The sequence below is a fragment of the Neodiprion virginianus genome, chromosome 1, assembly GCF_021901495.1.
Source record: "Neodiprion virginianus isolate iyNeoVirg1 chromosome 1, iyNeoVirg1.1, whole genome shotgun sequence".
In the NCBI taxonomy this organism is placed as follows: Eukaryota; Metazoa; Arthropoda; class Insecta; order Hymenoptera; family Diprionidae; genus Neodiprion; species Neodiprion virginianus.
The window spans coordinates 1,766,878-1,790,451 of record NC_060877.1 but is presented as its reverse complement, the minus strand read 5'-3'; the positions used below and the strand labels follow the sequence as shown (position 1 = coordinate 1,790,451).

Sequence of the window (23,574 nt, the reverse complement as noted above, 5' to 3'; positions counted from 1 at the left end):
CGTGTAACGCAAGTTTCTGACGCGGGCGCCTTCGGGTTGATTAAAATCTAAGCATAGGAGGCTCTAATTACTGACGCAAGTAATCAAACTGCGAGAGTTTCACTCGGTACACAATTGTGTAAATTCTTGTCGCTTGTATTTTCACCGTTAAACGTGCCTGCCTGTAAATGTATCCATAATTTACACGCGTGTTTAGGTTTTTCATATTTTCAGGTAATTGTAGACGAAACTGATCATTGACGAGTCTACTTATTTTTTACCGACTCGGTGTGCAGAGTTTTGTTGGATTTTCGGCAGGTTAAATTAAGGTGGCGATGTAATTTCTCGACCTAATTTTTCACGCAAAACGCAGCAGCTTCGTTCCGTATCGTAAATGCCTGTATTTGCTTTTACGATAAAATACAACTTGGGAGACTTAAAGTATCCGGAATATTATGCACGTGTGATATAATTACGTGTGTGTGTAATCAACGATTAACGTCAGGCGGGGAAATTAAACGAGAAAAGACGTCACGATCAGAGATTAACTTTATATGTTATATTGTTGACTGAGAACGATTGAATGATAACACGAAAAATAAATAAGATCTCGCGAATTGATCGATGATCTGAAATCAGATCAAAGTTACCTTTTATTTTCGTATAGTATGAGTAATTCGGTGATATTTGTGTAGAATAGAGTGTTCTCGAAATCAAATTTTGACTAATTTCGTCGCATTTGTAACATCCGAGAGATGATAAGAAGAAGAAGAAGAAGAAGAAGCAGAGATGACAAGAAATAAGAGTATAGAAAGTAAAAGAATATGGGAATGGAGAAGAAATGTGATTTTCGTGGAAATAAAGGGGAAAAAAAGAAATAGGAAAAATGTGAAAAGAAAGGTGAGGAACGCGAGAAGCGAGGGGGGAAAAATGGGAAAACTTTTGACTACTTGGCGTCGATCAATTTCAGGACAAAGACGAACGGTTCTGTACGGTGATTTAAAACTTTCAGGGGAAATTGTTTACCGACCTGAGTGAAAGGGAAATATGGGTGGGAAAGTGGCGAAGGCAAGGGGATGTTGTCTTATAACGTCGTTTCGTCGGAAACACGGATATCTTATCAATGAGTAAAATACGAAGAAAAAGGAGTAGGTGTCGAAAACGAGACGAAATGAAAGCCAAATTTCCGAAAGTGCGAAAATGAGAAAATTTTGCAATCTGAAACATTGAAATTCCGAACGATCCAAGATTGTCGGTTCCGTGAATTTATGGCTTGGTGAAATTTCACCACTTTGAGCTATCTTTGGTTTAGATTTTCGATATTCTTACGTTCGGAACTCTGGTCATTCTGACTTTCGGTTTTTCTAAATTTTTACACCCACTCGTCGAGTAAGCCACGCTGTGTGAGCAGACTTTAACTTTCGTTATTTTCCTCTATCGTATCTTGAATTTTCAAAAACTTGCATTCTAGAACTTTGAGTTATCGGCTTTCCGACCATCCAAAACTTTGTCGTTTCTTCAAAGTTTGGTTTCTTCGCTTCAAGTTTCGCCACCAAGTAATTCGTAATCAGGCGCTTTCGGCACTTTTCAAATTCCGAACTTCAACCCCGCCCTTTTGCCGTTAGAAAAAATCTGTGCGTTGTTTAAAATTTCTCTTCGATCTCTATCCTCTTCCTTTTATTCCCTGCTGCAAGTTTCGTACGTTAAAATTTGAAAGTTCGAGGAAATTCGAGAGTAAGACGTTTCTTTTTCGTTCTCCAAGATCGACGCACGTCATCGGTGCCTAATTGGCAGGTGAAATGAATGAAAATTGTATGTCCTTGGATGTTCCGGATCCTCCGATCTCTCGAGGACGACGCGGGGTGCAGCTTCGCGTCGCCGCGACGCCGGGCCTCCTCCTCTCCTCTCCTCTCCTCTCCTCTCCTCTCCTCTCCTCTCGATCCGAGGCGGCGAACGGCGCCCTCTGCGCAAGCACAGGTGGGCAAGCTCTCTCTTGCCACCGTATAAATGGGAAGCAGTAGACGCGGCGGGACACTCCGTGTTTGGTACGTGGGAAATAACGAACTTCTCCATCCATTCGCTACTTGCGTTCTGCAACTTTGCACCCTTGCGCTTCTCAAAGGACCTCTTCTACCGCCAAAGAATATAACAATCCTCGCCAAAGGTGAGTCAAGGATTAAATACCTAGCAATGACAACGTTTTTAGTGGAGGAAGGAAAATTCGTTTCATTTGCGAAAGAAATCGATCTTGACCGGTGATTGTTTTTTATTTTTTTCACTTTTGCAATTCTCCAACTCTTTTCTTATTATATCTTTCCTCTTCGCAAATTCATACATTGTTGATATATTTACCTTCGATGGGAAAAATTGTGGATGATCGAAAGATATTTATCATTATTATTGTTGTTGTTGTTGTTGTTATTATTATTATTGTTATTTGCATGTTTTATGATACCAAGTGCGTAGTGTGAAAATTGAAGAATAACAATCGAAAAACAAATCGAACGAAATAGCGACAAAAAAAAAAAAGAACGAAACAAATCAATTAAAACCGAACGTGAATAAATAAACAATTTTTAAAAATTCGTCCAACGATCGTAATAATACCCACGACTGTATGATCAATAGTATAATTATTAGCACCGCGATTGCAAAGGGAGGAAATATTTCGGTCGGCAAACCGCGTGAGCTTTTTTTTAATCGTGATAAACAAAAAAAAAAGGAAAAGAAAATAGAAATATTCCTGGGTTTTTCACACCGTACGCGTGAATTTTTTATTTCTTCGTTTATTTTCTTCTCTTCATCATCGTATCTTCTAATTCTTTCGATTCGTTCCCTCATCTCTTATCAATTCATAACATGTATCGCGAATTGATCAACTTGAATTTATATCATTGAATACTGAACGCCGTTTCGATATCGGAGTTCTCGCTTCGCAATTAGCCAAGAGTTTGTTTTTTTTTCTTTTTTTTCATCTTCTTTTAAACCATCGCCCAACAGATTGCGTACATCGCTATACATATACATACCTTGCATCTGTAATTTGCATGAAAAAAATCAAAGCGGTTTAAACGGTGATCGAGATTTAATATTCTTCATTTCCTCATCGAATACGCGTTGGGTTTCACCTTTTTTTTTTTTCTCTCTTCTTGCAATACTGGAAATTCGTTTTTCATATCGTTTCGTATTTTTTTCTCACCTCTAACGCAAAATCGTTTCGACGACAAATAATTAGCCCCGATTATCGAACCTCGTAATTTTTATTCGCACGTCACTCTTGCGTGTACAATGTGATAATAATAACAACAACAACAACAACAACAAAAACAATAAGATTAATAATAAGAATAATAATATTATTAATGATTTTCTGCAACGCATCGCGTACTCGTGCAGAATTGATTATATAAATTATAGTAGTTAATGCGGTGAGAGGATTTATTATAAATTACATGTGGAAAATCTTGGCTTCGTCGCCGAGGGAAATTGAATTCGTACAGCGACGTTCTCTCGCGCATAGATTATACACGTTGCATGTACCGTGACGTACGTATATAGGTATGTATCAGCGTATCCGCATTCTCCAACTGTTTCCGATCTGACGAGAGGAATTCGATACCCGTTTCCTATCCTCCCTCCCAATGCCGCCAATATTCAGGGTGCCTAAATCATACCGGCCGCGAGGATAGAAATCGAAGCTTCGAGCCGCATTTCGCGTTCCTCGGTTCATCCGTTGTGTCGAATCGAAACATCGAGCGGATTCGGCAACGGCACGATTTAAACGCGGAAGCGAATCCGTCGACGGACCGCGTTAATCGGGGTTCGGATCGCGGTCCGGTTATTCATTTCTCGATCTATCTGATCTAGTTGATAAGAAATTTTATTTTTCATGCTTATTACCTAAGTCAAGTTTACCGGTTATCGATACGCTTGGACCATTTTATTTTCAAAAATTATAAATTTACGGCACAAATTGCGAGTTTCTCAATAATCGAAACAACATTCCTCGCGGATTAAAAACTGGAAATTTATTTTTTTTTTCATTTTTGAACCAAGGATCGAACGAACGCAACCAAAAAAATGTTAATAATTGGTACACTTACTTTACCTTTGTACGTATTGTGATTGAAAAATTGAGCAAAAGGAGAGAAAAGATTTACAATACGTTGTGTCTATGATATAATAATAATAATAATAATAATAACAACAACAACAATAATGATAATAATGATGATGATGTTATACGTTTAAGACAATGGCTTCGTAAATCATTTTCTAAATCGACACAGCGTGCAGCATGAAATAGGCGATATATTTTTAGTGTGCAGAGGATTGAACGGAAACGCAATACGACGTCAATCGATAGCCCATATGCGATGATAATATAGACTAAATTTCTTGAAAATAGAAGAAGAAGAAATAGGGGAGAGGAATAAAGGACCGAAGTAAAATCGAAAATACATGACGGGTATAATAACGCGTCGGAAATTGTTCGACAAAAAGTAACTTTCATCACATTTGTGCCCGTGTGTGTGTGTGTGTGTGTGCGTGAACGTGTTTCGGAAAAGTTTCATCCCTCGCAGCTGCAAAGAAAAATTTTATATTCCAGGGGGATGAAATCGAGTCAGGCTTTATTACTTTCGATTCTACGATTCGAGTTTTGAGATTGAATTTTTCTTTTCTCTTTTTTTTTTTATCTTACTATTTACGTAGGCACGATTATGGAGCTCATTTCACGAATCACGTAATTCGTACAAACGAGGATCTAAATCGACTCTGATATCGCTGCACGCGAGATGCGTGAGACCTGAGTATATTTTTTTTTTCGTTTCTTCTTTTTTTTTTCTCATCATTATTCTTCACTTTCCTCCCCCAAATTTTCGTTTAATCGATAAAAATGATTAACGACTGTGCGTAGGGGGGAAAAGATTGAACTCATCACACCTGCACTGCAGTGGTAGCCTGTTTTCTGGTTTCTTTCCCCCCCTCATTTTCCTTCTCTTCTCACAATCTCGATTTCTGATCTCACGTACATCGTTGTGCAATAATCAAGACTGAGAAAATTAGCTCCTATATACTTGAGTGTGCGTAATTAACATGGTAATAAACGAATATATTACCAGGCTGATAATCGTATCGCGGTATGAAATTTCACGTCGATTTTCAACGACGATACAATAAATAATCGCGAAACAAAATAAAAGGCGAGAATCAACTTTTAACCCGAAAAACTCGAGGCTCTTTGAACAAACGTGGAGCCTTATCGTTTCCTGGGAAACGATAACCAGCCTGTCGATATCTCCTCTTGTAATATACTTAAAAACTTTTCATTGTTCTTTTCCAAACATTATTCAGCTATCATTCAATACCGTTAATTAAAATCTGTAGAGCCATGAAAGCGAGAATCGCCAAAAGTTGGGATAATTATATTATTATTATTATTTAGGAGATGAAAGATGAGAAGGAGGAGGAGGAGGAGGAGTGATGAAAAAAATTTAATCAGCAAATTTCAATCAGCTTTTATTTTTTTTACTCACAGTTCTCAGTTTTTCCCACGCTTTTTCGCTTCAAAGGTTCGCGTCTCCTTTTCTACGCATCTTCTCATCTTCTCAACAGACAAGTTCACAGCTGAATGGTGCAGACGTTGGATCGTAAAATCTATGCACAGATCGCAGGAACGGGAGCTGGGAAATTGTTTTTTCTTGGTTAAATGTTTTGATTATATAACCATAGCTGCGTGTGTAACAACTTCAAGGAAGAACTTATGGATGATACGAGACATGAGGAAATCGTTTCCCTTTAGTCACTTTGTTCCGTTCATTTTTTTTCTACAATATTTCTAAGTCAAGCGTCTGTTAAACAAGCTAGAATTCAAAGAAAACGTGCAGGAAAAATTGGCATCTAATTAAATGGATCAGAATCTTTGTTAACAGTTTAAGTTTCATTGTATCGTTGAACGGTTGAATATTTGTATTATTTTTCCAGTCGTATGACAAAAAGAAGAAAAAGAAAAAAAAATAAAAATCGTACAGAAAACGAAAAGAGTGAAGTGAAGTGAGGTTGTAATAAAGTGGGGAAGAAAGAAGTGAAAAAGATTTATAACACGAAGTAGTTGGACGCGCAAGACTTCTAAGTTTACGCGACGGAAAGGTTGAACTTTTATTCGCATGAAACGCTTAAAGCTCATCGGTTATTCCCAAAGAGAAAAATGTTCGTACATGTATAACGGAGTCGAAGTTTGGCTCACGCGGATGGAATTCGAGCTGCTTCGGGAGAGCCGTAAATTTCTTAACGTGACATTTTTACGAAAAGTCGTTAAAATCGAGACGCGGAACCGCCGTACCTGCCTCTGCGGTGTATATATTCGCGGCTCGGGGCCGATTAGTTCGTTACGTTTACGGGGTACGAAAACTTGGAGAGTTGGCAGAAGAAGAAGACGAAGAAGAAAAAAAAATCGAGAGAAAAAGGAGGGGCGGGGGGGGGGGGGGGGCGGTAATTACTCCGCTGATATAGCGAAGAGCTAATTCTTTATTCTTCATTCCAGGCGTTTAAAAAGCTATATCATCATGAGAAAAGTTTTATGCAGCGTTACAGTTGCCGGAAGATTTTTGTAAAACAAGCATAGTTGTGAAAGCTGTTTCAATTTTGTTGAAATTATGTTAAAAAAATATCACTTTGAGAAGGTATCAAGATCGATGGCGGAGAAAATAAAAGAGCAGATTTTTCTGAAAACTGCAGAAAAAGAGAGACGCGTTAGGGTTTTTGGTGAAATGTGTTTCGTAAAATGCAGAAATGAATGATAATGTAGAAACATAAAAGATTTGTAGTAAGAAATGTACAGTCGACATGTATGGATATTTTTTACCAAAAATCTTCGCGTCTTTCTTTTACTGCATTTTTTAGTAAAATCTGCTCGTTTTTATTTCGCCGTCATTTATTGCCGAAACAATATCATATTATCGCAATAGTCAGAAAAAAGTACAGTGACGGTGATTGGTAATCTAAATCAAATGTTACACAGACTAGATTTTCCGACTACCGCAGCTATGAGACTGTGATTTTCATTTTACAACCAGAACTGTATTTTTCGAATGCGTTGAAAAGCGACGAGTAGTTAGGGACTCTGTGTACTAATGACGACAAAAAATTTATCTCGGTTATAGAAGAGGAAAAACAATCGCGTACGTTCCTGTCAATTTTCCGTAAAGTACAGATATAGCAACAAAAAAGGCGAATTTTCCACACCGTGCGAGAAATATTCACGCTAGACTTTTTATACAGTTCCATTCCAGGTTTCGAGTTTATAAATTTTGACGTGCCGTAGAAAAAATGTAAACCGTCGATTCTATATAAAGTTTAATTGCAGGCGATTCGTAGGAATACGCAAACCCCCGAGACTCGATGTGTTTGACCTCGTCTTACAGAGTCAGGCAAACTCAGCGATCTCAGATTCTAGCTGCTACGTCTATTTAATATCGTGTTTGTATTTAAATAAGATGAAAAGCGACTCTAACTCGCCTTTGACAGAGTCAATCGGTCAGGAATTTTCTCCTTTGGTATCTCGTGCGATGATATTGTGCTGTTTTGTGTGGGTAAAAAATTCAGGCTCTCCACCAGTTGAAATTTAGTGGCACTTCTTCAGGGTGGCCACACTCCTGAAAAAAAAATGGAAAACCTGGAAATGTCGGGGGATTTTTAATTTGGTCATGGAAAAAACTGAAAATATCAGTTTTACCATCACGGATGATAGAAATGATTTTTTGAGGTAAAAAGTTTACTTTTTTTTTCTTTTTTTTTTTGTCGAAAAAACAAATTGGCTTAGACTGACTTTTTTGTAAATTATATATATATTTTTATTTTTTTTATTTGAATTGACTTTGAACCGAATATAGAGTTAATAAGCTGAACAATTTCGGTTTTAGTAACTTACCAGAACTGACAAAATGTCAGTGAAAACTAGTTTTTTAGGTCCTGGAAAACTTGTGGAAGTGTCGTTGAATTTTTTTTCGCAAAAATTAATGACCAGCCTGTTTTCAAACTTTTGATTCATCGCGTTTTTGCTTGACGAATTTTTCTTCCAACACATCCTCGCATCGAATCTCGATAGTCACGTTCGATCAAATAACGTCTTTCCACTTTAATTCCACATCACCGAACATCTTCCCGAAATTCCTGCTCCCTCCGTCCCAATAAATCCTCTCTCTCTGATACACGGCGGAAGTTGTACTTCGAATTAATAACCTCCTCCTCGGGTCGCTGTTCATTGAAACATCCCGTCATTGGGTCGGTTGGTCGACAGGATCAGGCAGGCACTATATATTATATAATGCATTCGAAATCGAAAGCTGCACACTCACTCAATGTAGCTCGTGGTATAATGATACACACTTTTGCACAAAGTGCTCCAACTCTCTTCGAGTTTAGCGATGTTATAATCGATCCGTCCTGCAGCCCCAGGACTCGCATCCTTACGTGTATAACATACGTATCTATAGGTATACCATACCTTGTATACCTTATAATATCTTCCTCCATATCCCATCCGATGAAGCATCGAATCCAATACGCTTCGGAGAATTTCAGGGCCATTGATTCGAATCAAGGGTAAATAATTTTCTTTTCGTGTTCGTGTTTTTTTTTTTTTTTTTTCTCATTTTCGTTTACGAAAGAAAGAGAGAAAGAAACGAACAAACGCCCAGGTATCACGAGGGTTGTCAAAAGTTCTTCGAGGAATGAGGTAAAAGAGAAAGGAATGAAACAAAGCTTGTAAAACGCGTGGAGATACGGTGGAAAAAATGTACGAATGACGTATCCAATTCAATTATCTTGCATAATTAAAGGGTGTGTTATATGGTGGCTAAGCTTCGCGCTAGCTTTACGACGAGCTCGCAAAGTTCAGGGACGTGTCAAACGAAACGAGGGGCGGGGAAAAGGGGGGAGGATTCCGGCGATTCGAGGAAGAAAAGCTGGACGCAGAGTTTCGACCTGGCTAGTTTGGTAATAATCTCGGTCCGCTGATTAACATCTGTTCTGACCCAAAAACCGAATTGTTATTAAAGTTAAGCTCGAAATGGAATTATCAGGAAAATCCGAGGATTTCGGCGCAGCGGTCGTAATTTTGCAGGGAACGAAATTACGAGCAACGCGTCAAATCTCCGCTCCTCGCTGTTATAATACAAATGTATAGGTATATTTCAACTTGGCGAAAACAATTACGGGACTTGAATTCTTTTTTCGCAAAAGGGTGAAACTCTGTGAAACTGCTCTTACGCAGAGACAGCTTGGATAACAAAGCTGGGGGGAAAAAAGAGCTTCTGCAAACTATCACCTTCCGCCACTTTGTTATTCTTTTTCTTTCTCTTTCTCGTCCTCTTACCGTTATCTTTGCATTATAAATTAGATTTCTCATATTTATATAAACAAAATAATAAATGTGGATAAACGGATGCAATATTCGTTCAAAAGCTTAATTTATTCTCGCTTTCGGTTATTCTTATCTGATTTATGTTTTGCGCGCAGCGGGAGAATCGCGTATCAACTTTTTTCGAATTTTAGTTTACGATCGCCCCGAATTTCCTTGGTCAAACACGACGTTTCCGAACTCGAATTTCGCGTGATATTTGAATATTACCTGGAGCAGGATGGCCGGACGTCTGGAAATCCTGAAAAACCTAGGATTGTCAGGGGATTTTTAACGTGGTCGTGGAAAAAACTGAAAATATCGGTTCTGCTATCATGGGAATTGAAATGATTTTTTGAGACAGCAAGCTTCCTTTTTTTCGTCGATAAAATAAATTGGTTAAAACTCATTTTTATTTTTTTCACAATATTCTTCTTCAATTTGTACTGAACTTGAATAGAATTTCAGTAACTTACTACTAGAATTTTTTTCCAATAAATTTGTCGCGGCGACACCCTGTCGAGGTCACACCTCGGATATGTCGCAGACGATATCGAAGGGTCGGAATTTCTCTCTCGACTTGTTTGCAAGACGCTGAGCTTCCAGCGCGCACTCCACGGTTTTCGGAAACGCACGAAGTTTCAACCGAAAGTAGGACACGGTTTTCCATGTGGGCGTGGCCGGCAGCCATGGGATGTAAATAGGAAGTCCCTAACCTCTGCAGCTAGTCCGATAGGAATTCTGCTCCGACAAAGTTATTTGCAAGGGTCAAATACTGATTAAGGTCGGCAGGGCTTACCGCTTTTCGCTGCTCGCTCAGAGCCCAAAACTGACGTGAAATTTACACTTGTCAAGCAGCGCGAAGAGTTTGAAACGATCGATTTTCAAATCCCTTCACTTCGCGTGTGTAATGGATCAATTTTATCGGCGCGTTGAAACTTGAATATATTTCCTCCGTCAAACGTTTGTTTCCTCAAAGCAATGAGCAAGTTGAAAAATAACTCGAGCAAAAACTGATTAAACGAGAAAAAATAAATAAATAAATAATTGCTTGAAGTAATCGTGAGGGTTCGATTTAATCAGAGTTCGGAGGGAAACAGGTGAATAAATTTCAACAACCGCGTAATTTTTCCACACCACACGGACACATATTTCACCGATGAAATTAGAATATTTAATTAAAACCGGTGTTCGGATATCGATTCTGATAAAAAGAACGAAGAGAAGAAGAAAAAAAAAAAAAGTATTGGAATTATAGTTGCTGAAATTTAGCGAAAAGGAAAAACTTTCGTGATTCGATTTTACTTCCTTTTTCCTTATCTCCTGCTTTTTTTTTCTTATTTTTCTTACCGGATAATTTTTATCAAGAAAGTTCTGTTTTACAGCCGGCAAAGGATAAAAGAGAAGCGCTGAGAAAGTATCCACCTACACACGTATAAAATCGAATTTCCCGTAAAGTTTGTCGCAAAATTTTTGCACCGAATGGATGGCGAGTTTCGCGAAGCGTCGCCGGTTATTTCCTGGTCCTCTGCAGAAGATCGACCCGCTGCAGTTGTCGTATCAAAGCTCCTCGTATCCTGCACCCGAATAATGCGATATATCTACAGTTTTGTGCGCGTGTGTGTTTGTGTAACGTACGTATACGTATACATGCGATGTAATACAGCTCTAATACTTTTCCGCTGCACGTCGATTTTCTCGTTTTCTTTCTTTTTTTTTTTTTACATTTTATACTCGTCGTGTTTTCCTTCTCCGCTTATCCGTACATCCTGTATACTTATACTATATATAATACATGTATATGTATGTAACTATGTATGTACGTGTAAGCTATCTATCTATTGTCAACGAGGAAAGGAGCCTCGTTTTGTCGTCGCGTTGCAGTGTACCAAGTGCGGCTACAATAATAAAAAAGAAAAATAAAATGTAGAAGAAGGGTGAAAAGGAAATAGATTGCAGTAATGCCGCGGTGATGGGTAAAATAGTTATATCGAAACTACTGAATTTCAGTCTACCTGAACTTTTATGCCTCTCTCTCTCTCTTTGCGGGAAACGGAAATTCCTCTAAAACAATTTACTTTCCCGCCACTCTTGCATTTTATGTAATACGCGTGGGACGAAAATTGTCACGTTTAAAATTGTTGCCTAATAAAATGCGGAAGAAGAGGAAGAAAAAAAAAATACACATTTACTACATACGATATGTGCAAGTTATTATTCTCGTGGGGATTAAACCTGTGGAACGATTTTTGCAATTACATTTGCTCGAGTATAACTGGTTGGAATTTTTTTTTCTCCCAGATTTCGCGTTAGGAAATATTAATTGAAAATGTAATGAATTATTAATTCTCTCGTCGCTGAAACGTGGCACCGATTTTATTTCTTATTATCCTGCAACTTCCATCAGATCATTAATTATTATACATGTGTATAGTAATAATAATACATCGGTTGTACAATCCTCATTTATTATTCACAATCTTTTGTCCATATACTTAGCCTATAAACGTGTATTACACGTATTCAGTGCAACGTAAGTTGATCGATAGATTTGTTACGGGATCGAGAATCTGGAATTGACACAATATATATATATATATATGTGTGTGAAATATTCTGTGTATTCTGTATCCAAACATGATGAGGCGTATTATAAACCTACCTTATGCAGCTTGCACAGTTTCTCAATCTCCGATGCATATGTATAGCTACGTATATACGGCACATACATTCTATATGTATATACAAAGCAAGCATATACATGGCACATATTCCGGCGGGTCGCAGAGCCTTTGACTCTACTCTACGAGTGCGTCTCGCCATTAATCACCCAGGGTAAACCTAAATAATACTTCGGCTACATATGTATATATATATATATATATATATATATATATATATAATATACATATATATAGGTATAGGTTACATGTAATGTTGCAGCACTCATGCACGGGTATATACTCAAACAATAAAAAAAAAAAAACAATGAATATTATATGGACAGCACTTTTTTATGACGTTAAAGTTAGCAAGGTTGTCGTAACGATTCATGCTGACAAAATCCGTTATTTTGCAGTTTTGGAATTGCTTGGAATTGAGCGAACCGTAATAAAACAAAGTATACTCATATTTCAAAATCTCTGTTTCTTCAAAGTCATTTCGAATAATGAAAATTAGTTATTTTTTATCCTTCATTTTTTCTTTACGATAACATTCGAAACTTCAATCTCGTACTTTTTTCGAGTTAAATCTACAGCACTTGTGGTAAGATATAAAAAAATCGATAATTAGAATTGCAAAACAAATAGTAAGAGTTAATATGCTTAGAAGGATACACCGCGATTCGTGTAGATTTGACTCAAAAAAAAAAAAAAAAAAAAAAAAAAAACCTGCGTACTGTCCATTTCATATTCATCACATGAGACCTGAAATGTTGAGATATTTTTGTCCCGCATAGACGTGCGTATGTAAATTCCTCGCGTGGAGAAAATTGTGTTCCAGTTTTTCACGTTCCTGTGAGAAGTAGAGTGAAAAAAAAAAAAATAGATGAATAAACAAAAAATTCTTCTCCCGAAAAACTTCTCTCCCAAATTCAACTTTTCACTGCATTATCGCAACGGCAGCTGCGGCAGCAACAGTTTCACTTGCCACTGGCAGGCGATAAAAAAAAAAAAAAAAACATAGAGAGGGGAGGGGGGTGGATGAAAGCTATTAAAAAAACTCTCGTACTTCTGATCGTTGTATGTACAAAGTGAGAGAGAGAAAGAGAGTGCACACGGAATTTAAGATCAAATTGTGAAACTGAATGTTTTACGGAATGCATTATATATGTATGCATTATATATATATATATATATATATACATATTAAACCATTGACCGCAGGATGAAACGACCGTTGAATTCCTTCGTACGATAAATTTGCTTGGCGCAATGTTCTGTCCGCTTAAAACACGCGGGGTGGAAATCATTTTAGGGATAGCTACACTCACGTATGCGTACATATATGTATATGTAGTTATGTTACATACAACGCACGATTAAGTCTCACGTAACTGTTATATCCGCTTAGGTAGATCGTTGAATAAAATTACACTCTGCAAAGGGCTACGGAATGGAATTTAGTCTAAATTAGCGCGTATAAGCGTATAATTGTTGAAACAAAATTGAATAACATGTCTAAATTAAGAAACTTGTTTTTTTTTTTTCTTTTCGATCATATTTTACGTCAAAATCGAGGTATCGCAAATATTCGCGTATCGATATACAACGTAATATTACAGTATAAGAATACAACGGAAGTAAGAGGAAAAAACCTGAATTTTGTGGTTAATGTTTTTATTTTTCCCTTTATTTTTTTTTTTTTTTTGTCACTTTGCCCAAACGTTTGACATGAAAAAAAAAAAAATTCACCATCGCAAGTCAATAAATTGCGCAACGTCGGGAATTTCATATTCGTTGCACGGAAAAGGTATACAGACGTACACGCGTGTGTGTATAAAAAGTTGCGTTACGGTTCGATATGAAAAAAATTGCTTTGAGGAAAAGTGAAGGGAGGGGAGGAGAAAGAAAAAGAAAAAAAAAAAAAAAAAAAATTAGCGAGCGAGCGAAAAGGCGAGGCGATCGTGTTTGTCGGGAAAATCCCGGGGGAACATCGTTTCGGTCTGACGTCTGAATTTAACGTTTAATTTTCCGTTTTAAGAGTGCCGCCCGTTCGTCTGTCTGATGCAGGTATTGCCAAACTGAAAACGGCAACTTTGATCCCGCAGGCGTACGTTATATAATGCGAATTACCCACGTAGGTATAAAACGCGCGAGTGTTCGGATGCGGGGAGCGAAATTAAGGCATTGCGGCAATTAACAGACTCAATTTAGCGGGAACTCTATCCTCCTCTTTCTCTCGATTCTCGCCTTGCGGGGCCAAGTTATTTGCGTAAATAGCCAAGCGGTAGGTTTCAACCTACTACCAAGGTGCCCGTTGAACCCGCAGGTCGCCAAATTGGCTCGCGGCAAAGCGGCTGCGATACTTTACGCGATTATAACCAGCTCATAGGTAAACCACTTGTAATCAAGACGCGAACCTCAGATTCTACCAACTCAATATCGCTAAGCGATCCTCAACGTTGAATTCCTAATTTTACATCGGAAAAACTCCGCGATTATGTAATTCGAGATTTATTGTTTTGGTTAAAATCAAAATATTTACTCAAAACGCTTTTATTTGAATAAAGAAACAGTTTTTGAACGAATTTTTGATGCATTGAATACATGTTTCAGAAATTGAGTTGCTTTTTTATTTTTTTTTTTTTTTGGTAATTTTTTTGGGCAAAATTTTCTTTCCTCTCGCAATGTAAGAATAATTTTAAACAATAAATAGCGGCAGTCGATTTGTCGGAAAATTTTACCCCTATTTCACGTACTTGACAATCATTTAATACTTAATAATATTACGCGTGTCGAGAAAATGGTAAAAAAAGCGAATGCGTCAAGTTCGATCTTCCGGAGAGTTGTTTACCTTGTCATATTATTATTATATTGGATCGATCGATTGCGTAAATTCCTCGACTCCTCGAACCAAACGAATAATACTAGGTATAGAATATCACTGTCAAGATACAAATTTACTCCCTGAATTGTCTAATCGATCGGATGAGATCGATTCGCGTATACTTTATACGAAGAGTATAACGTGTATCAGAAATCTATACCAGGATGAAAATATTTTAAGACGCGTTGTATTATATACGGTATACAGGTACGATGTTCAGCGTAGCTGGTATAATGCGGACTAATTTACGACGGCGGTAAAATTTAACAAGAGGTATTAATAATCCGGGATTTTGGGGTCGTTACTCCTCCGAGGGTGGCAAGTCGGTTATTATCTAGGGAAAAACGAAAAGAGAAAAGAATAAAATATCCGGCTCCTCGTTCAATCGAGTCGATGATTTTTCACTTATTTATACATGAATTTTTACGAATACGCCAAGTAGGTAAGTACGGGTCAAAATCATCACGAATGTTTCGATCAATTTGTTTGAACGACCAACGGTAACAATGATCGAAAATAATCGATTATCGTTCCCCGAACAATTGAGTGTAATCGATTATTTTTCGAACTCGATCAATCGATACATGGATTATTTTTAGCTTACCAGCCATCGCACCAACAACGTAATACATATTTGATAAACACTTACTGCACTTTATTAAATTCACGATGCAAAATACACGTAATATGCATCGACCTTGCGACGAAACAGTTATACCCATGTACCTAAAATACTTGCAGTAGCTGTTGAATATCGAATTCGCGGGTCAGGTCGGTTTCACTTTGGGGATGAATTTTTTATCCCTCGAGAATGAATAATTTTCCAGGTTCTTCGAAATATTTAAAAGAGCTGTATATGTATAGGTATATTTTTTGTAATATATATATGTGGAGAAAAAACAAAACAGGCCCGGGAACAGAAACTCTCGACGCACGCAGTAAAATCCGTCCTAATTCACTTCGTCAAATACATTATACATTACACATTATATATATACATATATATACATATAATTCTATTTATATACTTTGCGACCTGACAAAATTCTTTCCTCTTTTTATGCCAACGCAATATTCATAAACTCCACGTTCTCCAAATCAGCATTCGGTCAGATTAAGCTTTCGAGTTTTTTTATTTTATTTCTTGTTACCTTTGTTTTTTTTTTTTTTTAATCCTTAAACTGCGTGTGTTGGTTTTTTCATTCAGGCATCATTCCACGCGACACTGAAACATCGATGTATCCAGGGATGGAATAATGGTAATAAAAAACAGGCAATTGCAAACAATCCGTTTCTGAATTATCTTCTCCGTATCATCAGTCGGATGGATACAATTTCAGCCATTCTTCGAAACGTGGATTGCATTCTGCCCACGCGGATGAAAAATTGAGCATGACAAGGTAGACGGAAAGTGGAGAAATAAAAAGACTGAAAACAAATAAAAAATGTCGGAGCATCGTGTCGCGTCTTGTCGTATACTTATATAAATCGTTGAGACGTTCTCAGGCTTATCACGGCGAAAAAGGGGGTAAAAAGAAGGCGTGAGGATGGTGGAAGAGGAGAAGAAGAAAAAAGAATGCCGAAAGCGTGAAGAAGAAGAGAAAAAAAAAGAAAAATTTCAACGCCTCGTTAGATCGACTTACGCGTTTTGTTTTTTTTTTTTTTTTTCATATAATAATAATAATACGCTAAGTATGCGGAAAGCAAGATGAAACGAAGGCGCGGAAAAAGAAAGAATTTTTTTATTCTCTCCTCTGTCACGCGTATAATAAGAATGTATTTCTTTGTTTAAACCGCGGGGTGACAAAAACCTGGAACATCTCACAGCTTCTTATCTATAATACATTATTTAGGCATACGATACGAGTAAAGATGATACTTGGAACGAGATCCTTTTGAAATTCCTAAAGGATGAGGGCGGCTCACCCCAACAATATTATCTTAGAGCCTGCAGGCGTAACCTAAAATGTGAATTGCATTTTGGGGGCCGGGTTTATGTTCCGAATTTTAAACCTTCCGAAAGCGCCTAAGTCCGAATTATTTGGTGGCGAAATTCGAAGTAGAGAATGCAAACTTTCGAAGAAACGACGAAATTTCGAATGGTCGGAAGGCTGATGGCTCAAAGTTTCGAAATTCAAGATTACGAAAATTCAAGGTACGACATGGGAAAATTCCGAAAGTTGAAATCTACTCACACAGCGTGGTTTACTCGACTAGTGGGTGTAAAAAATCAGAAAAACTAAAAATCAGAATTACCAGGATTCCGAACATTAAAAATATGAAAAATCCAAAACAAATAAAGATCAAAGTGGTGAAATTTCACTAAGCCATAAATTCACGGAACCGAAAATCTTGGATCAATCGGAACTTTGATGTCTCGCAAGTGTTTGATTTCTGTACTTTAAGTTTCGCCACGAAAAAATTTGGAGTTTCGCGCTTTCGGAACGTTTCAAATTCGGAACTTCAACTCAGCCCCGCGTTTCGCTTGACAGTTAAACCGCGATTGTCTTTCCCTGATCAAAGCCGATATAAATCTGTGTCACCTTATACGTGCCTGTACATGATACGTGCATAATATATCGCATATAATCTGCGCACACAAGAAATTGGAATACGTGCGGCGGCTAGTCGGCTTTGTAACGCCGTCGGGAATTGTCAACTCGGCAAGATAAACGAGCGAAAATAATGATGGAGAGTGAAAAAGCGGCGTGGGGGGGGGAGGGAAAAGGACGAAATAAGGGAAAAAAGTCGGGGGTGGTTCGACCGGATTTGCATGTAAAGCTACTCGAACAACAACGAATGTATCCGTCAGGATCGGCTGATCCGAGGCCTTTTCTTCTCCCTCCTCCCGTCCTCCATTTTTTCTTTATTTTTCCATCCCATTTGTTTCCCCGAAAATTTGTCGTACCTTTCTCAGCCAGCTTTAAGGCCGACGGAATCCCGACGATTTTCCTTCGCTGCGAGACAACGTCCTGCAGGACGCGGGCGTGTCGGAATTAATTGAAAAGGTTATCGCTGCTCCTGCAGCTATACGCGATCCTGGAAAGAGTGCAGCAGCATCGTAAACTTTTCTCTTAACTGCTTTCGGCAAAGCATCCCTAGGGATGCAACCTGCGGAGCCAGGACAACTATATACGCGAGACGCGAGACGAGAACTCGAGACTTACAATCAGACGCAGGCAGTTTTCTCAATTCTATGCGGTCGGGTTACTCAAACTTGGACGGCTCACTTTAGGCGAATGAATTTCTTTCTACTACCGAAACCAATTACACAGATAAACCAGAAAAAATAAAAAACCGTTTTGGTCTGTTTATATTTAAATAAATAAATTTTTATTCTGTAGATACATCGAATGATAACAAAGTTCTTCATTTATTATACTTATGAAGTTTGAGCTTTGCTCGTTTTTACGCTGATAAACCATGACCTGTCGACACGAGTTTTGTGTCTAGATTCTAGATGTCAAATTTTTATTAAATCCACGTAAGTAATAAGAGAAAAAATAGCTTCATTGGACAAAGTTTGCTGTTGTAAAAATCAGAACGATATTTCGAATTTTGAGAAAAATTACCGATTTTCTCAAACATTTATCGTAGATAGTAATTAAACAAACTTCAGTTTCGTATTCAAATCACTTTTATCCAAAAATTCAAATGCGAAACTGATGTTTGTTTAATTATTATTTTCGATAAATGTTTGAGAGAATGGGTAATTTTTACAAAAGCAAACTTTGTATGATAAAAATATTTTTTCTTTTATTACTTACTTTGCAGAAATCAAAATTTGACGTTTAGAACACAGACTCAAAATTTGTGTTTTTATCGTTATTTTCTTAACGGTGAAATAACGCTGCTTACAGTTCGACGAAAATCAACCGATCAGTTGCGTGATTATTAAAAAAATATTTGATTTCAACGAAATATTGTTTCGTGCAAATCCAATTTGTTTCCCTAAACGCACCAGCTTGATTGTAAGCTTTCATTTTACCGCATTCCACGTCACTTTTCTATACTTATTTCTCTTCTGGATCGCGTTATAGGCTTTGCAGATCCCTGGATAAACAAGCCGGTGTTTACGATGGGGGTTGAATTCGATGAATAATTGAATCGTGACGAAGGCCCGTTTCGCGCGGCGTGGTAGAAAAATTTTCTGACGAGGGTTGAAAAGATCTATATCACAAGCGCAACGGTACCAAATTGCTATTTCCCTAATGATCCCCACCATTGGGGTATGCATGGGATGTGTGGGATAATGCTTCGTGCATTTTCATTATCTATACAATAAAGCGTGCACGATGTTGTACACGCTGTTACACGAATGCCGAGACGATGATTAGACGCTCGAGGAAACACGTGATGAGCTTTCTCCGAGATTTCTCACATGATCGCCGTCTAACCGCAGACCGCATTTCACCCTCCGCTTTACGACCTGCTTTCCAATCTGGCTTTTATTAAAGAGTGTACGAAGCGTAGAGTCGGGTCAAAAATCTGCTGGTTGAAAAGCGCGATGGCAAAGCGAACGGTTCGTTTAACCCTTTCGGGCACAGTCGGATGCTCAGTTTCCTACCCCAAATATTTCACCCGATAATATCTTAGGCCCGAATCATCGAGTTAATGGAATAATACTATGTAATATTATTAACTTGGAACCCCTTCTATGGAAATTTCACCTCACGTATAAGAGGTCTTGACGGTATTTAATGTAAGTTGTCTCTGCTCAATTTAACTAGGATAATCAAATAATTCTCTAATCTGAATAATATACCTTGATTGATGATGAAACTTGAGTTCCTGACTTTTTTATTCATCCAAACGTCGAGAATTATTCAGATATACGAAGATAAGGTCATGAAAACATACAACAATAATATTAGGCCACTCTATCGGAAGGATAGATAAGTTCTGACTTTACATTTGTGTTCAGCAACCTCAAAAACCCCCGAGTAACAAGTTTCGGTTAATTTTTTCGATTTAACATCCACCGTACTGGATCCGTCATTTTGGATTTAGAAATGATCAAATTCTGACTACAGATTTGTGATCAGCGACCCCAAAAATACCCGAGAAAAATAATTCAGGCCAAAATATCGAGTTGAAAAACGTGTGGACCGAATGGGCAATAATTTTCACCGAAGCAGCTATTAATAATTTACTTACATCGACGGTATAATTTATAATAAATCATAAAAAAGACTCAACGTCGGTACAAAGAAACTGTAATTTTTCAAAATGCGCATTTACACAAATTATTTTCGTTCCAGCCTCTTCACGTTTCCCGGATTCGTGCATTTCACCCTCACAATAATCACAACCGCACGGAGAAAATTGATTCCAGTCTCTGCCGAATAGCGAAAAATTAGTCAAATTAATTCTAGCAAAATACGCTCGCAATTATTTCCACAAATTACCTACACCGGTAATCACATCACCTTGGTTCAATAACTGTACGCCATAACCTGCATGCAGTTCGCGACTAACACGGCCGAACGTCAGAATTCTCGTTACATCTACGCATAAGAAGTAAAAACGTTACGTTACAATTAATGTTTCATCGCTTCTCCACCTTCTTTTCTTTTCAATATCTTTTTTTTGCCAATTAGAAAGGGACTCTGCAGGTGATGAACAAAAAAGCAAAACAAAAAACAAGGTATTTGTTGGCTTGTCAAAGAGGACTAATTGCAGGGTCTCTCTCTCTCTCAAGGATCAAGATTAACCGCAACGATTTCTCCGTCGAAGATTAACGCTCGATTCGCCATATATATATATATATATATATATATATATATTGTATATATGTGTATATATATACATAGACTAATAACACGCGTTGTTTATGGTAATCCACGGGTTTACCCGCGGGCTTTGCGTTTCCCCCGCAGCTCCGTGGCGACCAAACTTAAGCCTCAAGGTTCACGCTCGACCGAATCACTCGATTCATCAGTTTTACCCTGAATTAGCGGACTTTCACTTAATCGTCTCGCGGAAGTTGAGCTGGGGAGTAAAAATGTGTAGAAAGATTAGCAAACGGAAGGGTCATCGTATCGATTTTTCGAAAACGCGAAAATCTGGTTTATAAAATTGTATCAAATGTAGAATATATGTTGGAATATAGAAGAGACAAAATTTAGACGGTTGAAATATATGGAAAACCAGAATACAGAATTTTCAAAATTTTGCTGTACTTGAAGTCGTTCTGACTTTCTTATATCACGGATTTCTACACTTTTATCTTTCTAGATTTTGACTTTCCGAAGTTTCGATTTTACGTGTTTGAGAAATTCGGTCAAATACATCTTCGAGTCTTTGAAAATTCGACGCTGTGAACCTTCTACACTCCGATATCTCTACGCTTTTTCACTCCCATACGGAATTTGAATTCGATTTCGGCTTTTATTATTCTCACGCGCAGATGTGATAGAAAATAAGGAATCAGTGATGCGCGCAAGATATTGGAAATCGGTTGTTAAACGCGGTAATTAAATTAGCACATGTGATTTCCAGGCTTGAATGGGATTTTTAAAGAGGCGGCCGCAAATCCGCGCTTCAAACGCTTATTAATATATAACCGGGGGTTAGCTTTTCTCATTCATTGTCGGTTAAATTAATGTCCTCCCCCCTAATGGCTTTGGTTCACGAAATGAGCCTCGAATCGTTTTACGTAGCTTCGTTATCATACCTTATACCCGTACTTTATATCGCTATATATTTCGTCGCTTTAAATTCATCGAATTTTCGGAAAGTCAAGACTTGGGAATTAGGACTTTTACATAATTCCAGACCGCTGTAGTTATAACCGTATCGGCCTGAAAAAATAATATTTTATAAAGTTTACGATTTATAATATTTTACGACACATCGCACGTACGTATAAAATAATCTGTATACGTATATATTATATAACGTATAATAACTTTGCCAAAATCGACCCATATAACGTCTATATAAACGATGGCAAAAGAAAAACAAAAGAAAAATAAAAGTATATAAATACGTGTCGCTGCCGTTGGTCGTAAAGTGTCCGACGCGTTTCCAGACGTCGTAATAGCGTTTCTAATATCGCTGGGAAATTACTCATCGATATACGAAACTCCGATACCTACGTATATGTATGTACACGCGTGTATATGCTCGCCTCGAAGTGCGAGTTAAGGGGTTGACAAACTGACGCGAAACGCTCGATGCATTTCTTTTATTTTTATTATTCGCCTTTCAGACACCAGCTGAAACGCGTTTGATTATATTTTCGATCCCAAAATTACGAAGTCTCTCTTATCAACTTCTTGAAAAGAATGAGATTGCGGGAAAAGAAAATCGCGAAAACGGTAGGAGAAAAAAAATAATCTTTTTCTCCTCGTATTTAACGAAAGAAAATAAGGGCGGAGGAAAACTTTTGAAGAAATCCCTTTGAGAAAAAAGAAGAGGAGCGGATGACGAAAAGACGAACGAAAACTGATAAATTGTAATTCTGTTCACGAAACGCGTAAGAGTAAGGGGAGGGGGAGGAGAAAAGTTGCCCGACCGTGGGAAACAAAAAAAGGAAATAAAATTTCAGATGATTTCGCGCCAAAGAAAAGCTCTTGTACAACTGTGTCTGTATAGTGATGCGTATTTTATACACCCTGCCAGATCCGAGGCACACGTCGATGAGCAGAACCAGATGTAGGAGGACTGGAGGGTTCTTCTAAAAATTCTTCTTTATTCTCTCTCTTTCTCTCTCTCTCTCTCTCTTCGCCGTCCGACCGAGTCTTTCTCTTCCGCATTTCCGCACGCTGTGCAGCAGCTTAGATCTTCTCCCTTTTCTCTCGGAGAGCCAATAACTATAAGCGGCCGAATGTTTCATCGAGAAGTATCGTATACTCCTTGATCGAGGCTTCGCGTCGCGTTGGAGTCCTCCTTCAATATTTTTTTTTTTTTTTTTTCTCAAAATGCGATGAACGTCTTCTCCGATTCCGTGCTGTGAAAAATTTTCGAACGTCAGTGAGACGCCCGACATTTGTATAACGGTTAATACAGAACATCCCCGGGATTTTCATTCGTCGATTTCGAACCCATTTTCGTTACATATATTACATCCGAGATCTCGTATCTCGCTTATCCGTGTCTTTATATTTCTTTATTCCCGATTCAACCACAATGCATGTTAACTTTTTTGATTTGAAAAGCGGGACGACAGTAGCATATTATTCCATATTTACTTTTTCTCTCATCCTTTGGGAAAAAAGTAAGACTTTTCTTCCGCGTTAACTTTCAAGTTTTTTTTCTTTCTTCTTGTTTTCTCTATTTTTTCCGTTTCAAAACACAGCTCTGTGTATTATTACAATCTTTAAACAATATTACAATTTTCAGGCCGACAAATCACACTTGGACTTAAAAATAAAACACTCTTAAGTCAATAATGTGGCGCCAGAGTTGAGTCGGGGATAAAGTCCCATATGCAACACAGGAATAAAAATCGATTATTCCCTTGGTACGTAATGTATTACTGCATTATACGTACACCTAAATCTCTCGTTTCTCGATCGTCTTGTACCCAATTACATCCCCTTCTCTATCTTAGCCCTCTAATCCCATGGATTTTTCCATCTGCTCAGGGAAAACACGATCCGATCTCACGTTGTATTCGCGGAGCTTGCAAGCATGCACGT

The 23,574-nt window shown here is 37.9% G+C and overlaps 1 protein-coding gene across 2 annotated transcripts in view; it reads left to right on the top strand.

The window, feature by feature from the left end:
* The first annotated feature begins 1,992 nt into the window (after positions 1–1,992).
* The window catches only part of LOC124298689 (calexcitin-1), a 54,042-nt gene continuing 32,460 nt past the window's right edge, over positions 1,993–23,574 (top strand). Inside the window, exon 1 of one of the 2 annotated variants that reach the window (XM_046751049.1) lies at positions 1,993–2,143. The gene's annotated coding sequence lies outside the window, so the exon portion shown is untranslated. The remainder of the gene's footprint in view (positions 2,144–23,574) is intronic. The other variant, XM_046751059.1, reaches the window with a different exon arrangement.